Source organism: Opisthocomus hoazin, chromosome 2 (genome assembly GCF_030867145.1).
Source record: "Opisthocomus hoazin isolate bOpiHoa1 chromosome 2, bOpiHoa1.hap1, whole genome shotgun sequence".
NCBI lineage: Eukaryota > Metazoa > Chordata > Aves > Opisthocomiformes > Opisthocomidae > Opisthocomus > Opisthocomus hoazin.
In genome coordinates, this window is record NC_134415.1 from 55,301,450 (window position 1) to 55,322,086 (window position 20,637).

The 20,637-nt window shown below is 48.5% G+C and overlaps 1 protein-coding gene across 1 annotated transcript in view; it reads right to left on the reverse strand.

The window, feature by feature from the left end:
• Positions 1-20,401, reverse strand: part of FNDC1 (fibronectin type III domain containing 1) — a 76,717-nt gene extending 56,316 nt beyond the window's left edge. The window contains exon 1 of the mRNA XM_075413724.1: positions 20,341-20,401. The gene's annotated coding sequence lies outside the window, so the exon portion shown is untranslated. The remainder of the gene's footprint in view (positions 1-20,340) is intronic.
• Positions 20,402-20,637: the final 236 nt, after the last annotated feature.

A 20,637-nucleotide genomic window follows, 5' to 3' on the forward strand; every position in this document is an offset into this window, starting at 1 on the left:
ATACCACAGGAAGATACTTGTTTTCCACACAAAAATTAATGCACCGTGTCACTTTGGCAAAGTGTTACTGGATATATTTTTTTTTTTTTTAAGTTGATGATTTGATCCAAGCTCTGCTGAGAAGATGGGAGCAATTCCACCAGTTTCAATGAGGGCTGGATCAGGGCCATTCCAAGAACAGTTCACTCTGCAAAGATATTTCCTGCAGTCAGTAAGCCAGCTCATACAGTGCTGATGTGGCCCTCTAAACCGAGGTGTGCTGACTGCCCTAACTCCAGAAGACTCTGGGCTCAATGATTTACTTAGACCAGCCATGGCATACAGCGTAGTACTAGGTCTGGTGGGGCTCTTCGTAGCATTGCAGCAGTTAACATGTATAAAAGCATAAGTATACGATCAGAGAAAGTAGGACTGACATGGGAGAACTAATCCAGCCTCGGGCTTACTGGGTTGGTAGGTCCCCTAGCATTTTAAAAACACTCTGTCAACCTTGTCCCCATGTGGGCTGATCAACTTTTTTAATGCCACTACTTTATACACTCAGCATCTGATCTCCGCCTGGAAACAAGCCAGTCAGTTAAAGCAGTGGAGGCAAGTGACACAAATCCTTTGTTTCTCGCAGAAAAAAAAAAAAAAAAAAAAAAAAAAAATCGCTCAGCACATTTCCACACACTTCTGCTTGGCGCAGAAAGCAGGGACTGGAACGCTTTAGTTCCTGCAAAGCACAATGGAAAGTGTGCCATAATTCACCGGGCTCCAGCCAGGAGTTTTGGGCAGAGGACCAGTATCCAACGGCAATGACTGACTTGAGCAAAGCGATTCATTATACATCTGTAGAGGAGTTACCTGGCATCCGGAGGACATTCTTTAAATTGACAGCATCAACAGAAGTTTCCAGTGCTCCCTTTGAAGAGCCCTCTGAATGCTAAGCACAGTAGGAGTAGCACGTTTCCAAACTCAAAGTATTTCTACACGATTAATACATGTATCATGACTTAAGAACAACCAACAGCAAGTTATTGAAAGCTTCACGTTCTCCCGCTGACATCCACGCACAGGTTTCCTTCTGCATCAGCGCCCTTTGAAGGGAGCCACCGAGCCTGGGCTACCCTCCTCTCTCAAACCTGCCGCCTTTGGGTGCTTCCCGTCAAGGCTTCTCTGGTGGCCAAACCACTGTGGTGGTAAAAACCCTCAGCAAGGGCTGTGAGAGCGCACTGCAGCTGTGGCCCTAGTCTGCAAGCATCCATCCAGAGTGTTGTCCAACACCTGCTTCTTCACTAAGTTGGAGGGAAGGTGGTATTGGAGTGAGATCACCTTTGAAGGCTCCTTGCAGGGACAGAGCAGGCGAGCGGATGCCCTGACCATGGCCAACCTCACCACCAGGCTGAGCTGGGGGATTAAGAAGCACGTCTGCTACAGAGGCAGAAGGACAAAGGGGCTGCAACCAGTTTAGTTCAAAATACTTGCTATAGCAGATGTGCTTCTCACACCCTAACCCTGGTCATCACCTCCATTCATCACACAGATGGCAGAGCAATCACGTTCAAAGTCAAAACTAGTCTGTGTCCTCCTCTGCAAGCTTCACATCTCTGTTGTCAAACACATGCCCTAAACCGAGATGTTTTCCTAACGGCTTGTCATCAGTAAGCTTGGAGGACAAGGCAGAAGACCTGCGACCAGTACAGCTCTGTGGGATGCCACAGCATCTGTACTGACAATAGCTTCATCCCTGCCTTACCTGACACATCCAAAACGACAGACGTACATACTTCTACTATGACAGTATCTACCAGCAAAAATAATTCCAAATACTACTCCAGACTATGAAAAACAGCCTGATAGCTGGTCCATAAATCATAACAATCCAACATTTACCCTCAACTGACTTTTTACTTAACTAACCGACCACATGAACAGGCTTCCACAAGCAATGCTGCAGAAACGGTGCTGGACTGTTCACTCTAATGCAGGCAGAGGACTCCACATTCCCAGCTCCTCTGGGACAGACTTCAGCACTGCCACGGGGACAAGACTGCAACTTTAACTTGGAGTTGCCTTTATTTCTATTGTGTAAGGCTTTTTAACACTAATACTTGTGAAAAATAAGACATATATATAATAATAAAGACATTCTAGTAATATGCAGGTGCTTGCAGGCTTAACATTTCCCTACAGTTATATCTACATGGATATAAAACACTGATATATGAATCAGATTAAATTTAGAACAGATAACACACATTGGAAAAATCAAAAAAAGACACCACAAAGTAGCAAACATCAAATGGAGAATATAATGCAAAGCAGTAGTATTCAAGACAAGGATCTGATGGTTGTAGTTGTTCACAGATTAACCAAAATAACAATGCGATGTCATCCCAAAAAATCAATAGAATTCTGGCTGGATCAGTTGGAGATTATTCTACTCTACTGTGCAGCAAAAGCTCACTGCTGTAAGAACTGTGTCCCATAGCTTGCCATTATGTTTTAAGAAAGATACAGGCCCACTGAGGAAAGTCAAGAGGAGAGTTATAAACATAGTAAGAGATCTAGAAAACATGCCCTCGGAGCCAGAAGAAAGGAGAAACATCACAGCACCCTGCGACTGAGGCACTATGAAAACGTAAGGCCAAATGGATGCCGGAATTACCACAAGCAGCACAGGCAAAATCTTTGCAAAGAGCACTTCTTATTGAATCCATGTACTTTCTGAGGAGTTACCAAGAGTCTTCTACTCTATACAACACTCTACTCCTTAGACCTCCTAGGCAATGCAACGTATTCAGGAAGTTACAAAAATATCTTTCCTGTTCCACTGCTCATGTTTTGATTCCATATTATCTGCTGACAGTAAGTTCCACAGATAACCTATGTGTTGTATAAAATCCTAAGTCTTCTCATGGGTTCCAAAAATAGTTTTCCACTTAAAGAGTTGGTCCTCTCCTTTGTGTTGTATGGTGGTAGTTATATACAAATTATTTAGTTATGCCCTTCATCATATTTGCTATTAGTGACTCTAAATCTCTTCATTTCTCTCCTTGGTAATTTTTTGGGAGATTTGCCCTTTTTCCTCCGGAAATTCTCTGCTTAAAGATTATAGCTTTTCAGGCTTACCAAAGATGGTCTGTATCTCAACCTGAACACGATTATGTCATGATTAACAATGAGTGCATCTCTGAGCTTGCAGAACCAAGCTGGATCCCAAGGGACAAGCACAGAAGGTGTCAGATTGCTTTTCCATGCTGTGCCCTACAGGGACCTGGAACTGACTTGCACGTGGTGACAGAGAAGGCACTCCTTTCCATTGATTTATTGGGTTTTAACTGTGTGCCAGTTGTCCCTGAAGACTGTGCTCTTGGTATCTTGCTTCCAATCATGATGCTGCTCCCCTAACTCTTCTAGTGTATTTATACAGCCAAAAGCTTTAAACTGCAAGAAGAAATCAGTGACCATGTTGCTCATCAGGCAGGTGAGCACTACTAAGAACACCAGCATTAAAACAATGAAGGGCATGGTCACAGCAACCACATGCGAGGCAGAGATGACAGGTTTGCACACTCCTTGGCAAGATGTCCTCCTCTTCCTGGTTGCCATGAGGACAGAGCTGCCCTCTGAATCTGCTGCCTTGTAGGTCCGACTGCTTGGCTTGAGCTGCCATTGCAGGAGATGGAAAAGCTTCATCTGTATCAGTATGCCCATCTGGAGCATATTCCTTGGGAAAGGCTTCTCAGCCAAGACTCCCACACAAAAACAATGATGTGCCAAGCACAGAAACACAGGCATGGATTAAAACCCACCTCTGGTTACCTGCACCATGACAGCTACAAAAGACATTAATAATGCCTCACAAACAGCCAGTGTGACAAGGGGCTAAAAACATGACACTTCGCAGGGGAGAACTGAGCGTCAGAAAGTTGTGCTTTGCAGCATGCATAACCAAGCAACAAAAAATTCATGGAAACATGCTGGGCCCAGAGAAGTAACAGCAAAAGCCATCCATTCTGAGCCATACAGCTCCCAGATTCACCTCTGTTATAATTTCAGAAAAAGGAAAGCTTGTATTTTCCATCTTTCCCTTTCCACACTCTTCTCAAGAGATGCTGTGGAGAGCTATGCCTTAAGAAAAAGCCCTTTTGCTTTATTTTACTTAACTGTGTCACTACAGCATGTATTTCTCACTTATGATCATCACTTGGAGACTGATGTTTTTCTCACGAGCTCTTAAAAATATCCCTCACCAGACGCTTTGAGTTCTTTGATTCAAGACTTCATCCAAAGCTCTTTGGTGCACTCCCAGCTGAAACTCTGGTAGCACCCCCTGTCTCCAGCTTATTTTGAAACGTACCCCCACTCTGGAGGAAGAGGGAGAGGCAACCAAGTCATTGCTCCTTCGGGTCCATTGAGACTACAAAACCCCCACCCCGACAGTCCAAAAAGAATGTAGCAGGGGGGCTGCGAGCTCTCCTGGCTGCACGGCTTCAGCCCCTGGCGCTCCCGGCTGCCACCCACACAACGCGCATGGCCCCGGCTCCAAAACACATGGTTTGCATCAGGCCACTGTTTCAGTTCCTGGAGAACTACAGCCTGCTGTTCGACTCAGCAGCCGCTTCTGGGAGAATAAAACATGAAACCCATTCCAGCACCAGGCCTCCTGAAAACTTTCAAGCATAAGACAGTGAGATGGATGGATATGGCATAGGCTGTAAAACCAGGTACGGTACGTAGAGCTGTAACCCTTCTACAATAAAATCTTCAATTGCTAAGAGAAAATGGAACGACATTTAGTGAAGAATGTACTTTGTATGTCATAAAAAATTTAATTATTCTCCACTCCCTAATAAACAAAAAATGGAAAAAGCTGCACATTTGGCAGACCCATTTCGGAAGTGTTTTTAAAACCGGCTGTTTCAAAAGCAGCATTGGAAAGTGGCTTTTAAACCTGCCACTCAAACTACCCCTTTGTCCAGACACATCTCCTCCACCTGCCTGTCTAGTACTAACTCACACTAGTATTACTCTGTTTTTCTTGCTAGAACTGCGCTTTCTGATTTTCCTTTGGCATTCTCTCCAATGCATTTTTCAAGGTCTTGATATTTTTATCTTGCTTACATTTGAAGTCTTCAAAGCCCTTCATCTGGCAAAAACAATTTTATTTTGGGTGTATCGTTCTCTTCGACACAGCTGTATTGGCCAGAGGTACTGCCAAAATGACTGACAACATAAGGATTCGTCTTCCCATGCAGGACAGAGCCACAGCTCTGACTCCATCTATTCCTCAAGAACCCAGCGAACTGTCACAGGTCAAGAGCACAGCTGGATTAGGCAGCACCATCGGCAGAATTGGGCTTACAGCCTTTAAGCTTTTGATAACAAATAAATGTCAAACCTATACATTTGAAACTCACTCAAATACTATACACAGCTATCCTTTTAATCTTTGTTTACTGACGTTAAGTCTAACTTTTCCGGGCTTAAAAATGGAAGGGAGTAAAGAGGAACTAGACCTCTGTGGTACTCCAGGTTTGACCCAAAGCTCCCTGACTTCACTGGGAACCTCTCCTTTATCAAGCCTGTCACCAGAAATTTGGTTTGCAAGAAGGCAGACTCAATGATTTAACTGAAAAAACAGTTTATAGAAAGGCTAACCTATTTCTTTTACACCATCCTCACAACAAAGAGGAACAGCATGAGCTGTCAATGGGCCTGGTAAAGCCACTGACCCCAGCCGATTACTCCACACACATCCCCCCGTCCCTCATCCTCAGGAAGGAGGCAATATTAGTGCTTCTCCCCCGAGGTGCACCTGAGGTTTCCCAGTGCTGACACTACACTGGCCCGCAGGACTCTTGGCTGTCCCAGCTGGTGGCTGACGCTGTGATGCTCAGACCCTTCCCAGTGGGCAAGAAACTCCCTCTTCTTGGCTTCAGTGGATATTCAATTGCAGAAATAGCACAAATATCAACTTACAACATCTTAAACCCTGTTTCTCAGATAAATCAGAGCCTAAGGGTGCTAACTGATGAAGTCTGAATTAAATCTGACTGTAATCACAAACATGACAAAAGTACAGGATAAAGTTAGCTGAGCTTGTTTTCTTCTAGATAAACCTTGCATAGGCTGTTCTCTAGCCCTAGTCAGAATTTCAGGGGCGGGAAGGAAACCTGCCTGAGAAAATCAGAATGCGAACCCGCACTGAGCAACTCATGCTGTCGCAAGACATTGAAACAAAACACACCCCTTCAAAGCTGGTGTCTTTCCATGCTGTGTTCATGACTGTAGTCTCCACACTATTTTCACCTCTGATTTGTTCTTGTTTTCATATTCACATTATTTACTCAAAAGTGAGGTAGCCTCTGTGTTTCTGACAGTCTAAAATGAAGCACGCAGTACGTCAAAACCACATCAGGAAACTAAGGAGCAAACATAGCATTGCCACAAAGCTAACAGACCTACATTTTTGGTTGGTCTCCTCTTTAAAACCAGGGTCATTGACTCATACTGCTTTTTAATGCATATTTTGCTGTCAAATCAGACATTGAAAATACACTGTCCATTCAAGAGAAAAGGTAGACACCACAGAAGAGAAATCTGCCACACAGTGCTGAATACTTGGAAGCCACCTCTCTCCTGGGACATCCCTGACTTCCACCTGCACGAGTGCACCATCCTTACACACTTCTTACAGCCACCTCTACAAAGCCTGGGGCCTCCATCTGCATTGGCCCTGGATGCACAGTTTAATCGATGTTAAAGCAGCCCATTGGCACCACAAGAGGTAACACTTTCCTTAGTGGAGAGAAAGTGGCTTTAAGCCCACTTCACATCATTCTCCCCGAGCGCAGGAGAAGGTAGGAGAAGAAACGATCCCCTGAGATTCCCAAGGCAGCAGGATCCCCCTGAGCGATTCCACAGCTCCTCAGGGCAGACCCAAGGGTACACATGCATGAGCTTATCTGCCTGCATGGGCAGGATCCATCTGCCACTGGTACCCAAGGAAAACCCATGGGTTTCAATGGGCCCTCCCACTGCAAGCCCATGGAAAGCGGAGCTCCCCTTTGCTTTCTGCTGCCCCAGTCTGCTGCTTGTCCCCCAAACAGTTCAAAGGCTGTCAGGGGTGTGGGGCTACTGGAAGGGCTCCCTGGAGCTCAGGGAGGATTCTGGCTGCACAACCCATGATGAGCAGCAACACTCTCATTCTCCTCTAAGAACTCCGCAATTTTGTCCACGATAACAGCAGAAGGCAGCAACACAAAGCTTGCATCAGGATGGATATTATCCCTCTTGTAAAATATACTCACTCTCATGCTGAGAGCTGTCACTTCTGAGCCATAATCTCTACATGTGTTTCTGCGAGAAAGAACTGACCCCTGGTACAAACACACATGGTAAAATCCACCATGGCAGTAGGAAGAAAGGACATCATCTGCTAGCGCTGCTCTGTTTATCTGAAATTTCTGATGGTTTCATGAAAACATGGAATAAGACAAAAATATTTGCTCAGTCTGACTTAATCTCAGTGGCTTTCTCATACTCTGTGAAGCTGCCACTGAGGGAAAGCTTTCTTTAGAGATTCCCACACGAGGGAACGTATGCAGAGCTTTCTTTACATTGAAGATGAAGCTGACACTTCTCCACCCACAGCTAATGCCCACACAGGTGCGGCTAGACAGGATGGGTGACCCAGCTGTGCAGGCACACAAGCCCACAGGTGTCTTCTCTCCAGCATTGACACTGGCATGGAGCTTGCGTGATGCCTCTCTGGCCTGCCTGGATGTGGGACCTGGGTCTGGGAGGCACTGCACTGCAGCCCACCCACATTCATTCTCACCCCGGTACAGAGGGCTTGCAGGTGAGCCAGCCTAATCCCCTCGAGGCGGGCCTCAAAGCATGCCTGCAGGCGAGGCAGTAAAGAGAGTATTTAAAAAAAGAGAGGGTATTGTTTCTAGGCTGTCATGCATCCCCGCCACTGCTGCTCCCCTCCTCGTGTCCCGAGCTAGCTTTGAAGTGGCTTGGCAGGGGACACAAGTTGGAGCCAGAGCGTGCGCTGCTGTCAGCCTGCCTCCGTCCTGCTTCCTGCAAGTATGGCCATACAGCTCTGGGGAGGAAGGCACACCTATTAAAATTGCACTGCTCATTAGCAGGCTAACTAAACCGTGGCAGCATCTTTATGATCTGCACCTGGATTACTTCTTACAAACCTAAATCTTCATTCCATTGCTCTGCTTTCAAGTTAGTGCAAAATCGTTAAAATCAGTGGCATGCTACAGAGGCAGTCAAGTGAAGAATGAGGCCCTGCTCATTCAAAGGCTGAAGAAAGCATTGTTCATAATTATCCTGATGGGAGATATGGACTAGGCTTATGGGAAGTCACAGCAGACAGCACAGTTCTTTCTGCACCAGCTTTCACTCCAACCTCAGCAAGCCGTGGTTACCCACAACCATAAAGCACAAAGCTTTATATGCTTTGTTCATACTACTCACTTTATACGTGAATTATATTTGTAATGAAATATTCCTATTCAAACACCTAATTTCCTTCCAAATCTCGCTCAGCTCTTGGCTGCTGTGACATTTTATGGCAGATCCTCAAAGCAGGAGACAAATGCTAACCTTCCCTGCATTGTTTTGGGGTGTCAGGTTGCGGGGGGAACTGACAACTCTTAGCCACCTTCACCTTTACAGCCCCACTCTACAGAGCCTCTGAAAAACCCATTCATCCCAGGCGCTTTAACACCCACCACATGGATTACATCAGTCATTTGCGGAAACAGAGATAAGCGTAAACCAAGCCACAGCTAGCCAAAAACCCATGGCTTCAGCTGTTCTTTAGATACCTGGGATTTTCAAAATCCCAGAAAACTGATTTTTACACACATACAAACAAACAAAAAAAAAAAAAAAGAAAGAAAACCAGGGTCAGTGAGACACTTCTGAAGCAAACATTAGCTCTGGATCCAAAGTGTTGCCAATCTGGATGGTGTGGCTCTGCTTTTGGTTCACTCCTTTATGTGTATCACAGCCTTCACCAAACCATCTTTCTTAAGGGCTGTGGATTACTTGCATGTGGGGGGGGTTGGTTTACACCTCTCTCCAAAACCACCTCAATATATCTAAACCTGTTCCCTTGCCCCATAAAGCAGCACAGATTTTTAATCTACTGGAGATTCACATGTTTGTGTAAAGTCTTTCCATTCCATCCCTCATTGAAGCGCACGTTCAACTTTCCACTAGAAACTGCCAAAAATGCCTCAAACTCAGAAAGTCAGAGAGTAGGAATTCAAGCTTCATCATGCAGGTAAAAAAAAAAAGTTAAAACTCTCCATTTTTATTTCACGTTGCAAACCTTTCATAAATCAGAAAAGTTAGAGAGTTTCCCAAGGTATAGGTTTGTTAAGAACAAAACACTGTCTCAACATTAGTCTCTGCTCTTTCATTAGCAGCTCTCAGAGATTAAGTTTCTTTGCAGGGATTGGAAAAAGTACATCCTAAAATAACACAGTCTTTGCTTCTTCTTCATGAAAAACGCAAATAAAAACCACTAAAACATTATTTATCTACCAGTAATATAAAACTGTTCACAATTCATGTCTTGAAATAACACCAGCCCTGATTTTTCTAAATAATGTTACTCCACATTATTTGCTGTAAAAGATCTTTCAAAAAATACTTATGCAGCTTTTGTACCCTGGAAAGGAAGCTGGTGGCACACACTCCAAGTCTCGCAGAGTGCAAAACGCATAGATACCAGATAAAACGCATGCCAAGGAAATGTTCAGAACAGTATTATCACTATTCTTAGGAGCTCTGCACCAGGCTGGGCTCAGATAAGAAATGGATAGGCACGGATCTTCATTACTGATAAATGACCTCATTTCATTTTCAAAAAGCAAATCTCTGCAGTCATATTCAAAGCAATGTCTTCAATCAAAGCCCTGGGCTGTATTACTCATCACACTATAACTAGTCCTATCATAGCTGAGCAGATGTGACTGATGCAAATGGCAGCAGCCACTTGCAATCACCACACCAGTTTACACATCATGGCCCTTCAACTACAACCTGGGACAGTCAAAGATTTTATCCAATTAACACCCTTGAAAATTGGCTGAACGTGTCAAAAAGATGCACTCGCAGCTCTGCAGGCTTGTAAAAGAGAATCCACGCCATCTTCCTTGGTTTAGCCCAGCGACATCTAGAACCGAAAATACAAATATCTACAAAGCAACTGATGGTTTGGCCTCCAACACTGAGGTACAAAACTTTTGGCTTCTCCCCACGCAGCACAGAGCATCCCTAACCAGTGGGATATACAGCAAGAGGGACATCTAGGCAAGAAAATCAACCCCTCAGGTCAACAAAGCCTCTGCAAAAATCAGGAGAGCAAGCCTCAGGAAGGACCACGGTAGACCTCCATATTCTTTAACATGCCATAGCTAGGAGCCTGCCAGAGCCACACATTACCAATGTGCATGGAATCCTGTTTTGTGTTACTCATGTGGCATGGTTTGAACACCCAAAGTGGGAGATTTGGAAAGAGAGATGAAGTGAAAGAGTGTACTGATACAGTACACTTTCTGACTGCTGCTAGGTGACCCTCTGAGCTGCAGCTCAGAGGAACGAAGCTTTCAAGTACCAAAATACACATCCGGCACTGCCCACTTTGCTTGAGAGCTCTGAACATCCTGTCACCAATGCTGGCCAGTCCCTATAACGAGCTCCTGCTGAAAACTAACCCTTACATCTATGACAGTAACATCTTCTACTGTCACAGGGCTTCAACTACACCTGCATGGCACACAAGGAGTTGTTACTCAGAATTCTGGGCAGCCTGGATCTGGATGTTCTGCATGGCCAACGCTGGGGAAGCAGCCCTGCAGTGACAGCAGAGAGAAAGCCCTAGCTTGGATCCCTCAAACCAAGGCTGGCTGCTACTAGCAAGGCAAAGAAATCTGCACTGCTTCACAAGTAGCTTAAGCAACTCGCTATCATCTTCTGGGTCAGCCATCTGCTACCGTTCAGTAGCACAAACATTTTGTTAAAGCAACAAAGCTTCCTGAAACACAGTGATCTCCTTCCATACAAAGGGACCCCAAATTACTCAAAAGCTCCTACAGACATTTCAAAGTTTCACTATTTGCCTTCTCAGTTTTCACAGGAACTGCTTGTAACTGTAACAAAAGGGTTTTGGTTTTCTTTAAATATATATTTATACAGGACAAGCAGCTTAAAATATATATTTGCAAGAGGCCCCTTTTGCTGAAAAAGCCAAACGGTTGCTTTCTCATTGTCAAAAATATTGCAAATCCTACGGCTAATTCTATGGAGGCTCTCACATTTGGATTCACAGGGTCTGTTTCTGCCACCCTTACTGCAGTTATTAGCAGCTTGTTCTGCAAAGCTCCAGCCTTGAGAAAAAACTTGCTTCTCCACAAGGAAAGCAACAGGCAGAATGGTGCGAACATGCTAAAAATAATCCCCCTTCTCATCAGGCACACCACTTTCTTTCAGAAACACCCATACTACCTCATCAGCTACTCTGATGCTTATCCCCCCTCCAGACTCTGAGGTCCATCAGTTATCTGAGCTCTCACTTCAGCTCTCTCCACCGGGCTGACATCCTTCCTCTCTCCCTGCTGGTGCTAGAAAAAAACCCCTTGTTTTCTCTTGTCTATTCTTCTCCCTCCCCACTGCTGCAAGATACACCAACGGATGCTTTGCTCCATTCCCAACAGGGAGTGCGGAAACCATCCTCTCCCAGACATGCTCCCCCACACCACCCTTCCTGCACAGCTACAACTGCCCTGTGCTAGCACAACGTAGGACAGCTGGCTTGTCACCACCACAAGGAAAGACTTAATCCAATACAAAGCCAATTCTCTTTTAACTTTACTAAAGTGGTGGTCTGAAATCTATTTTACCCCTCCAAGGTTTCACACTTACTCCCATTCCCACATCACATCATCACCTGCAGGTTTCCAGCCCGACCTGCCCAGCACAGTACCAAACATGACCAGAACCCCACAGATTCTCATACCACTCATCATTCCTCCCCCGGGGTAATTTAAACAGATGTTTTTGCAGAGGAAAGTGAGTGTGTTTGTGGAGGTGTCTGGCCTTCAGCAACCAGCACTTCCAAGGGCATGGCACGTCCTGCACTGGGACTGAACTGCTGGGAGGGCAGCTGAGGAGCACCTCCGGTCCGAGACATCTCGTAGCAACAAACAGATATCACCTTGCACTCAGAAGCTGAAACCCACTAGGCTCCAACCCTGACTGGAAGGGCTTTCACAAAGATGCACACGGTGCCTGCTGAGCTGCCGGTCCTCCAACACCGATTTAAGCATGCAGTCATGTTCTCAGAGGACCAGCTTGACTTCTGGTAGCCATTAAGAGTGAAGAATGGGAACTCAGCACCCTGGCACAGAAATCATCACATTGCAAACACAAAAAATACATTACTATACACACCTAACAAGAAAATTTGGCTTGCTAATATTGCTGTTTAAGGTTTAGACTTTCTAGATTTTCAACAGTGTTGCTGTACTGTCACAGAATACCTTATTTTTCTGTTTAATTTCATTTTCTGTTGCCTTTGTTTCTTTAGAAAGCGGACAATTTCTTCTGTGTCTGCAAGCACCAGACACTTCAAGGGACGGACGCCATTCAGGAACTTCTTAGTGAGTCATTGCAGGAAAAGATATTCAGGTCTTTACAGCCACGCACTCCAAGCACATCTCTTCCCTACTCTTTTGCACACATACAGCTTTGGACCTGACATTCAGGAGTAGGGCTCCAGCATCACCAAAGCTGCCCTAAGATCCTACAACATAGAAAGTATCTAGATTGATAGTAAATCATTTCACTCCCAAAACAAGGAACACAGAAGTTGATAAAAAGCAAGAATTAAAATCACTTTTTAAATGGTCCCAAGCAGACTCTGAAGTTTGCTGACTGGAATACATGGAAAGCTGGAATAGTCTACATTTTCAGGCTCTCCAAGCCTGTGCTCACAGTTTCTTTCACCAGAGAAACATAACCTGGCCACCAAGCTGAATTTATCCTCAAGCACCTCCCCGTGGTGCAGCTGGATTAACATCCCCAGACTGGAGAGGCAGACACTGAGCCACATCAGTTTGCAGGTTCGATCCAGCAAAATAATGTGCATATACTTCCCTCAGCTGTGTCCAGTGACTGCAGAAGTACCACCACACACAGCAGATAAGCATATGTGTAAGCTTATCACAGATCACAGCCCGATACACAATAGACAAGACGGAGTCTACGACATGGACAACATCGGAACCCGTGTCCCGAGTTGTGGAGCTGAACTTGAGCCCACACGCCCCTCTTCACTTCAGGGGACAGTCAGCTTACTGCTTTGCAGGGATGCTACATGTGACGACAGTACAAAACCAACAGTCTATTATTGAGGTTTGACAAATACTACTGAGCATCTCACAAAAGATTTCAGTCATTACGTCTTGTTTAGAAAGTTTAAAGTGGAAGAGAACAGCAGCTTAGGTTGGGCAGTTCTCCAGCACCACGGTGTGGAAAAAGCATTCAACTCATTTTTAAAACAGGGCCAATGGAGCCCAGGAAATGTGAGATGTCACTTTTGAAGTTTGTCTCGGACAAACAATGAAACAAGGTCTTGTGATCCCCAGCCCACCTCTTGGTAATAAGACCTCAGACACTTACCAAATAGGTATACTAAAAATACTGAAATCAAGCTGAAGTCTCCACCCAGCCGAGCCAGATGGAACCTTTCAATCACTGTTACTCACTCTTAAATTGTTTATAACACATTTACTTTGGGAGACCAGACACGTCAAACCGACGGCACAGTGAGGAGTGAAGCCAACATGAAGCTCAGCTGACAGACAGTCAGGCTGCGAACACCCAACCCAGAGCACCCACCCCTGCAAAGTGCTGCAAGCCTTCTGCCAAGCCCCCTGGACCCCCGCCAGCTTCATGCTGCTACAGCCTCTCCGTGCGCGAGCTGCGGGGCCACCTGCAAAGCATTCGACAGTAAAGACCACACAACTGTGTCACCAAACTCGGCACAGCTTCAAAAGGTGATGAAAGCGAAAGGCATTCGGACTATGCAAAAGTGCAGCTCCACTGTTCACGCAGGGACGGATTCTGACGCTGTTTGGTATTTCAGTGGGGCGGCCACATGAAGCAAGATACTATCCAGCAGGAATAACAGCACCTAAATCCAGCCCTCCATCTCTCTGGCCGCAGCCTGCATGCCGGGATGCTCTGGCCCAAGGACCTCAGCGGCACAAGCAGACCTAAAACGCCGGCTTCCCGAGGCCGAAAAGACGAGGCCCGGCTGCTCCTGCTGCAGGACAGCAGGGGCCAGAGGGCAAAGCCCCAGGGCTCACTGGTTCAGGTTTGGCTTGGGCTGGGCACGGGGTTCTGCAAGGGCTGCCCAGGCGGGCTGCAGGGCTGGGGCTGGGCACGGGACATCACAAGCCGCCTGCCATGGCACCGGGGTTTGCCAGTCGCGTCTGCTGCTTGATGCTGCAGGAGTTTTGAGGTCAACTCAGTGGTTGTTGCCTGTTACCGTCTCAGTCCCTTCTCACCACGCACACACTTCCAAGGATGCCATCCTGAGAGGAGGGATAAAGCACTTCATTACAGAGAACCACAAAAAATTACGCTGACTATTCAATTTCCCTTATTTTTGACTTCTTTTTAGAGACAAGGAAAAACAAACATTACAGCTCTAGCAGTTCTGCACTTTTTCATAAAGAAAAATTCCAGCCAAAATATTGCAGCCAACTATACAGTAAACATGACGACAAATCACCATTTGACGAGTTGCCTCTTATTTTACAGCAGATGTACATATTAAGAATGACCAGCTCCTCCAGTGGAAAAATAATCAGTTTAACGCCAGAAGAATACAACAGTCGGAAAGATTTGCTGGAACCTGGACCATTGCGAGATGCCCAAGAGGACTTGATGACTGAGTAATAGTGAAATAGCTGCGCTGCACAGTCCTTAAAGGCCAATTTGCTCTGTTTAATGAAGGGCTGATTTGATGATCAAATTACTCACTGAAGAGGGGCGATTTAAAACGCACACTTCTCCAGATCGCTTTCTGATACGTACATAGTTAAATCTAGATGTACCTTTTAGGTTTTCCTCCAGGGCGAGAAGCAGCTTGGACTGCCTTCCTCGCAACAGGGTCTCAGGATTTCATCTGATGTAACTAACAGTAGTCCCTTCGTTTAGGAAAAACTCTCTGTTTAGAGCACACAATTTTTATGTGACTTGGGCGTTTCTTCCACCTTCCTTTGTTTCTCCACTCCTTGGGGCTATTTGCTTTAAATATAGACTACCTCTGCCAAATGCAAGCCCCTACACCAAAATGGAGCCACACAGAGACCGATTTCAGAGGCACTGAAGCACGGTCAGCCTTCATCGCAGCACGGGGGTGCGCACAGCCCGGGAACGCACCCTGACTGGGCAGGGCTCCCGCGTCCCACAGCACGGATGTCATTTATGAAGAGCAGACAGGGGGCTGGGGGTTACAAGTTCGATGAGAGTGAGGTACGGTGACCGCTGCTCGGGAAATGTACGATATAACCTACAGATTTTACCCACTCTGAAAACGCTGTGAACTGTACAAAATAGGCTGAAGCTTGAACACACATCTGCAGAAACTAAGGGCCAGAGGAGGGGAGAAGACCTTACGTTACATCCCAGAGAGCAGCCCCAGGGAACTGGGGAGGAAGAACCAGCGTCTGCAGAGCTACGTGTGTCAGAAAGGCAGAAGCCGCGTGCCTTAGGAGGGCAGGACACAGGACGAGAGTCCTGGAGAGAGGTGGGTGCCAAGATCCCCTCCACGACGAAGGAGGCAGAGGAAGCCCAGCAGCACGCACAGCTCTTGGTGGGGACCAGAGGCATGTGAGCTATCAGCACAATCTCCCATCTCCCCAGGCAAGACAAGACCATGCAACGAAGGAGCCACCGCGTAAATGCTGATGTTGCTCTTGTTAACTCTGCTACCAGTATAGTAGTTAAGCACTCAACTGTGTGGTCCACTTTAGAAACAGCTCCTTTTCATTACAAGCTTGTCTGAAGTTTAAAGAGGAACTGGGGAAACCTGACACTTTTCAGGTGCTTGCACATCCCGAAAAGAAATGAATCCAACTAAGGAGGTGCTGCAGGCAAACACTGCTGGTGCCTGCAAGTAAGAATAAATGCAAGAGCTCGGATCAGAGCATCAGGAGTCCATCATCTAGCCAGGTACAGAGTCAGTGCAAAATCCCCTTGCTGGTCTAAATGCCTCTTTGGTAAGAGGCAGACAGTGGGGATGCAGACTAATCCACACCATCCCTCTAAATCCCTAGACATCCAGGGTGTGGAGCAAAGCTTAGCAACGTGTGTCCCGAGACTCAGAGAACAGACAGCAAAGCAAAAGATCTCAGCAGTTCTTGTTTTTTAAACCCTGTGCCTTTTAAGCCACTGTCTTGATCTTGGCAGTGCTTATTTTGGCATTGCAGTTTGTGAACATTCAACGCAGACTGTAGGTTTTGCAGCCAAGAGTGCAGCAGAGTAAGCGGCAGTATAGCAAACACATATAAGAAAACATAAATGGAATTTCAAAGGCTTTATACTGGGTCACGCATGGTGGAGCATCTTCCAGACGACCTCCCATTTCTTCAGGAGACCCATCACTCCTCTATTGCCCTGAAAATGTAAGCCATACCACCCCTCAGAGGCTATGGTGTCGGTGCAAATGTAGCCAGAACACAAGTTCTCAGCCCGCATGCAAGCAAACTACTTGGGCTCCTCATGAGCCAGAGGGAAAGGATCTACCCAGCTTCAAGATCTGCTGCTCCCCTCTGGATCTCACTGCCTCACAACTCAGCGGTTCATCCCTCCCTCCCGCGTTGGACAGGGGCACGGGCTGCAGGTGTGAAGCGACCTCACATCTTGGGGAATAACAAAAACACTCCTCCTTCCAAGCACACAAAGTTTCAACTGCACTCAAAGGAATGAACGCGACCCTGTAGTGCAACACCAGTGAAACCGCTGCTGCTTCACGGGGCTGTAAAACAGAAAGACAAGCGGTGATGTGGGGGAGCGCAAAGCACAACAGGGAGCACGGGCACCCGCCCGAGGGCCCAGCGCAGGGTCTGCAGGGCTGGGACTGCCTTCTCCAGGCCGCACGAGAGGGCGGCATGCCTGCGGCTTCGGGGAGGAACCAGTGGCACGGAGCTTCCCGAGAGCAAGGCACATCCATGCCCACGCCATTCCCTCCGCTGAAGGGACCACTTCACCTGCTGAGCACATCGGCGGTCTGCGGGAGGCACGGCTAAACACCCCCACTCCCTCTTGCCCCTCGGCAGAAATCACATACAGCACCAGGCTATAGCTGTTCCCGTGACACGCAACACGCGTGCACCCAGTTACAAATGGTTTGCGTGGGCAGGTGAGGGTGGAATTCAGGAAAACTAATTTATGAAGACAGGTAACTCAAGTTAAACAACATCAGTAGATCTTGATGTTTCAAAACTAGGGGGAAAAAAAAGGTGCTAATTTTGCTGTTTTTTGAACACTTGGGATCACACTGAGGCTACCAAACACAGGCTCACTGAGGTCTTTGGCCAGGAAAAGGTTCCAGTCTCAGTTATACCTGAGCTCCAGCAGTGTAAATTCAAGACACCCAATGCCTGCCAGCACATTCCAGTGCCACCTTAGCCATACTCCTGAGCACTTCCCCAGTGATGGAGTGAGCTGCGAGACACAGCGACATAGCTGGAGAAACCATGGGTCCTAGGAGAGCACCAGAAATGGAGCCTGGTGAAAATACTGCTTTGCTTCACTGATCTGAAGATAATCGACCACCTGCAGATGGCTACAGACAACTTGCAGCAGACATGAAGTCCAACCTCAGTTATCTTCAGGCTCAGAAGCCACATTTACCATTTCAGTGTCCTGCCTGAGAAACGTCACTGTCACTTGAGCACTGACTGTGTCTGAGGAGGGAGCTGTATTTTTGGGGCATATGAACACTCGCTCAATGCACTGGGTCATATAGACAAGATCCCATGCCCTCTGCAGGCAGAGAGAAAGCATGCCACGTCTTTATTTCGCTCCATCATCTACTCAGCCCCCCTCTGTTTTCTCTCTGTATAGCCCAGCTTCTGAAAGCATCTTCTTAACCACGTATCCAGCCAGCCTCGGTCCATGCACTGTCTGAAGAGCTGGAATTGCAGACTTGGACAGCACAAGGACTTTCATACCTCTGACACACCCAGAGGCTGGTACAGAGCTATACAGTTAAGACCATTACAGCTTTGTCCTAAATAGCTGAGAAGATACATTTCCTAGAGCTAAATGAAGTGGAAAGTTCCCTTGAAGATCCTTCTGCTTTCTCTGTTCATGTCACACAGTTTAGACAAGGAGGGAAAATTGAGAGTGAGTGCTGTTGTCAGCAAGGCTCTTGTTCTGAGCTCAGCCTCTTCTTCACGTTCCCCCCAAATTTCTCCCAGTAGCCACAGGTGGTGCTTGAATATTGTTTGTATCAGAGCAGCCAAGGAGGGTTTCTCCAGGAGGGCTGCTTTCCGCTGTCACTATGTGCTTCTTTCAGGTATTCTTCCACACGACTGATCTAGCAGCAAGTGACAAAAACCTCTCTTGACAAGACACAAATGGGATCTGCCCCCAAACTGGCTCCAGCACAACACCCTTTTCTTACATTCTCTTGGCCCAGCAGACTACACATAGGAATCCCGGGCACAGGACCCATGCTGACTTTCCATTTTGATAAACAGAAGCAAAGTCAATGACAGCACCAGCCCGATGCCAGACCCTCACTGGGGAAAAAAATCTTTTCATTCTTCCCAAGGACAAAAAATGAAGGGCTCTTTCACTTCCTTTGTCAGAGCCACTCTGCTGAGCCAAAGCAGCACCCACCCCACCCCTCATCTCCCAGACACAGCCCGCAGTCAACGGCTCCAAAGCACAAAGCGCGTCTGGGACAGGTCACCTAGACAGAGCATGCTGGAAAGGCGAGGAAAGGAGAACGGGAGGGACCATTTCAAACACAGCTACAGGATGTGGAAGCAGGGACAAGGGCAGCAAAGGCGCTCAGCAATAGCTTTTAACCCTTGAGAAAGTACTCCAGCACCCACTAGTCCTCCTGCCTGAGACTGCACTTCTTCAGGCTGCAGTCTGGGTTTAGCGGCTTACAAACCACTCTCCAGACCGGAGGAGGAAAGCGGTGCCCACTCAGCGTGGCCAGCACACCGCCGGGGCCGAGGAGCACGCACACAGCCCACAGCCGAGCCCCGCGCAGCCCCTCCAGGGGCTCACAGCGCAGTGCTCCCTCTCGAGCAGGTTTTTTGTCCCCCGAGGGCCGTAGCGGGGAAGCGCACAGTGCTCTGCCAAGACATTTGGGTTTGTTCAGAAACTGGCTTGGGTTTACAGCACACTGGTGTGGGAGTGCAAATGAAGGACTGTGCTGAAAATTTTGGATGTAACTGCCACAAAGTTTCAGGCTCCTTTAGATTCCCTTCAGACAGCAGAAGCCTGTCTGTGCTCACAGCTAACGCTTGTCCGTGGAGGCTACGGCATTTCCCACGGATGTCAGCCCTGCTCTCAGCATAGAAATTCCACTGCTCCCTTCCCTCCGTCTCCACTCGCTGGCCAGCGGGCAGCCGCAGGGACCACAGAGCCGGTTCCCCCTCCATTCCCCACCACCCCAGAGCACCGCCACTGCAAACCCACTGGCAGCAGAGTGATCCCGGCTTACCCTGGCCAGGCACAGCACCTCCCAGCAAGAGAGACAGCCCTGGGTACACGGGCACCTGCCAGCAAAGCCGCCCAGCCGCCGGCAAACGCACTCCGCTGCCGCTCTGCCAGCCAGGCACCTGCAGCACCCCTCGAGGAGGGGCTGCTTAGGGCCTTCCAGCCGGGCCTGATGGGACAGAGGGACCCGCACCCGGTGCCGGCGGGGGTCAGGCACACGCGGGCTAACGGCCAGAAGGAAGAAGCCCCTCCGCCACCCTCGGTCCGCGTCCCCGGGGGCCGCAGCCCCGCCGAGCTGCGGAGGGTCCCGGGGTCCGAGAGCCGCGGGGGTCCCCCAGACCGTCGGTGCCGGGCTCTGCAGACCCCCTCCCCAGCCTAGGGGAGGGCAGCTCTGCCGCGGCCGGTCCGCCTGCCCCGGCTCCGCCACGCCGACGGGGCAGCGGCAGGTGCCTCCGCCGAGGAGTCCTCCCCGCGATGCCCGACCCCGGGCCGGGCGGCGGCAGGCAGCGCCCGTCACCCCGCCACAGCCCCCCACCTCCCCGCCGCGCACCCCGCGGAGCGGCTGCCTACCTGGCGCGGCGGCGGGCAGCAGGGCGGCCAGGAGCAGCAGGGCGGCCCAGGGCCGCGGCGGGGCGCGGGGGGCGGCGGGCCCCGCCATGGGGCCGGGGGGGGGCGCGGGCGGCGGGAGCGGCGGGGCGCGGAGCTGCCGCCCGCCCGGCGTCCGTCTCCGCGGGGCTGCCCCGCTGCCTCCTGCGCGCCCCGCCGTCTCCTCCTCCCGGGCTGCCGGGAGACTGCAGCGGGGCGGCCCTGCGGAGGCGGGCGCCGGCCCTCCGCCCCCCGCCGCCTCGGACCCGGGCCTGGCCGCGC